The sequence below is a fragment of the Apostichopus japonicus genome, chromosome 10 (genome assembly GCF_037975245.1).
Source record: "Apostichopus japonicus isolate 1M-3 chromosome 10, ASM3797524v1, whole genome shotgun sequence".
Lineage (NCBI taxonomy): Eukaryota > Metazoa > Echinodermata > Holothuroidea > Aspidochirotida > Stichopodidae > Apostichopus > Apostichopus japonicus.
Window position 1 is genome coordinate 6,884,842 of NC_092570.1, and position 3,717 is coordinate 6,888,558.

Here is a 3,717-nt window from a genome sequence, read left to right on the forward strand (position 1 = left end):
TAATTTAACATATGACCCCAACTTTTTCATTCTTTATCACAGCTACGTTGGATACTGTATGTTGGGAGAAAGTACTTGGCAGCCATCGATTTCAACTTTCACAGAAACCGTTCCAAAGAAAGATGGAGATGGGAATGATGAGTAAGTGTTTCTGTCTATACCCTCATTATATGCTTATTTATATGTGTAGTGAATGGCATTAGATGTACAACCCATTTCAAATGATACCTTTTAGGCACACTTCTGACTCACTTCACAACAGAATATTTACATTATTACCATAGATGCAATTGGTGGTTTGTGGATTCGTTTATGTCTTAAACCAGAGGTTAAATGCATAACTAAATTGAAACACTTTCAAGGTATTTACCTAGTACATAAACATACAGTTCTACACTCCATTTGATGATGTTAATTGTTTCTAGGTAGTATTTCATAGTGAAAACAATCAAGATTTAATTGACAGCAGCCTTACAGCTACATATGAAGATATTTGTTAAAATACCCTGTGAGTTGATTATCTGGAGGTGCACAAAGGAATATGCAAATCACAACGACCTCTTATGATTTCTTTTCAGGGTCAAGGTGAAGTACTCCACAGCCACCAAAAAATGGCATCCGGTACCTGTGATAGAGCCTAAAACCTATGGATACATTCTGCATTTCTGGAGAACATCGTGAAAGTTCTGGTAGTTAATCTATGTTCATCCAAACAGGCTTGAAAAATCCTACTTGATGAACCAAAAAATTATACCAAGAGTGTCCACCGTCCATCAGCCAACAGTTGAAGACTTTACAGAGCCAATATGAGAGTGGGTTTACACATATTCAATGGTTGTAGATTCTTAAGCTCATTTCCACAAATATATGATATGATTAATCAAACATTAAACAGTGGAAGTAAAATTATTATTGGCAGTTAAAAGATGGTAGAATGTTTGACAAAAGAACATTCAAAACCGTACTATAATTTGCTATTTTTTTTATCCCATTCGTTATTACAGCTTGCATTTAGACCAAATGTTATGGATGTAAGCTCTTTAATTTCACAGGAGATAAAATACTGCAAGCAAACATCAAACTTCGTTATTGATGCAAAATTTAATCTCACCAACTGAAGTCATCAAAATGGTATAAAACTTGTGAAATTGTGCGTATAGTACATTTCTGGTGAAAGTGAGACACGTGAGGCAGTTTTTGTGGATATATCGGCGAGGTATGGATAGTTGCTTTGGAAGAAAAACTACCCTATTTTCCACAACTACCTATCCTTTGTTTTTCAAAGTTGTTCATGCATATGACATTGAGAAGTGTAGTCTCTATAGGTCAATTTATAAAGGCCTACATATGTCAAAATAAACATGTCTAGCATGTATTGTCTTTTCCTTAAACAATACCTGGTTCTTTCCGTACCCTCAAAGAAAGTTATCTTACAATCCATGATATGCATTGAAAAACATAAATGTTTATTAATTTGAATATGTTTTTCTAAAATATGCCAACTTTAATTTCTGTGTAGTGACAACCCTCTGATGGAAACATGTTCCTTATGCACCAAACGGCACAGAATGGGATGACTACACTATTGTAACGTCCAGTTCTGACGGCTTTCCAGTATATAAAAGACCTATGTGCAGTGTACCTGTAGGTACTATTACATGTCCTGTGTCCCAGTATCAGTAGGTTATATCTTTGGACCATTGCCAGATTCAAAGCTTCAGGTCCATTATTAATGACCGAAAATGAACGTTTGTTTAATGTAGGAAGCAAATGTCTTGACATATGATCTGCTTGGTTCTCGAGTTCTAAATGAATGTTATGAAGGGGCTCTTGCAACCCTAATCACAAATATAAATTAGCATGTAAAACTAGCAAAATTATTGAAACCACTATAATATTATTTAGCAATTATTGTCAGCCAATACTCATAGCTAGTACAGTAACTAGGTACAGTACCTCTTGATTACAGTTACACCTCTCTTTAAATGACTCCAATTCGTCATGAAGATAACGAAGAAAGGCCATGTTCGGGTATATCAGTAGACCTGCTTAAAGCAAAACTTACTAGATACGACTTCATTTTACAATCACGTATTAAAAACCCGCACTCAATGATTGGATACAGCAACTACTCTCCCACAACCGTGTAACAGCAATAACTACTTTGTATTCCCAACATGTGTATCAGGACATGAACAGTAGTTACTTACGAGCCATGAGTACCGGTTGTTTTTGTATACAATTAAGGTCTCTGCTGTGACACTGTTTTAATGAATACTCCAGAGGCATGCTATGTACAGGAATACTCATAAATTAGACTATATAAAATGAAATGTTTTTGTAAAATGATGTCCACTCTATAAAATTGTCATAAATAATAGGAGGGAGTTATTTTCTGTATGGCTGATGTAATGAATTTGCTCACAAAGACTCACATTGGTGTTGCCATATATATAAATTCTTAAAAGTTCACTAAATTATAAGATCACTTCTCCAAAATAATATATGATTTATGGATATTGTTTGCAACATATGCCTACATAAAAATGTAAGGCAAGTTGTTAATTCAATCACACCCTAATACCAGCCTCGTCGTTATTGTAAAATGTTCACAGAATCGGAATAATAAGGGGATTAGGGGAGGCATTAAACCAGTTCCCTCTCCCACAATGGATCCATTGCAAGGTTTCACAATAGAAAGAAAGTTTCAGTCAGATCTGGCCAGTCAATCTCATTACACTGCTCCTGCAGTAGGCTTTACTCTGACAAAATATGGTAGGAAAATTTTACCAATTATTAGTGCCGGACTGGTTGCCCGGGGTACTTGGTAAGCACCCCAGCCTTGGCCCCTGAATCATCAATTTGAAATTAAAAAAGTAAAGTTTTGAACCACTTGTTAGATCTCCTTTGTTTCTTTTTCACCTTTTTGTTTTTCTTAATTTTTCCATTTTGTAGCTAATATGGGAATGCCCCATCCCCACCAACCCCCCCCCCCCCCATACCCTAATCTGAAAAATCTGCTTCTGTGTCACACTTTTGTCAAAAGCGGAATTGTTGTTCTTTGGAGGGGAACGCATGTCCCAACAAAATATGTATCTTCAAGATGAAAAATATTACACCCATACATATGTCATATTGAATTACCTCTATGTATTACATCAGCGAAAATAACTAAAAATATAAATCAGCATCACACATGCACTTGGCCGACCCAAAAATTTATGAATTTGTTTGCTCACAATGCAGACAAATTCAATGTGTGTAAAAATTACCCACATGTCGGACACTACAAATTGTAACAGGTCATTCCAAGTAGAACATATTACAACTCCCTCGACATTCTCCAATAACATACACATCTAGGGCTATACAGCATTCCACAGTCATTCTACTATGATTGAGGTGAAACAGTACTTTTCACTGCCTTAGCTCCCCCCCCCCCCACACACACACACAATGGTACAACCCTTAATCGGACAGAATCAGAAGTTGGAGAAAAATAGAGGGCGCCTGACATTAATTGCTTGGCTGGATTCATTGTATAGCCCCTTTAAGTTATACATGCACCTTTCAAAAGTGTAAGGTTGAAACACTGGTTTGATTTCTTCTTAGCCAATCAGAAGAATATAAACAAGATAAAAGTTCGTACCGGGTCAGGGTCTAAGGACGACAGACATTTAGAGAGACTCATTTAAGTAAACCCGTTGCCTGTGGATT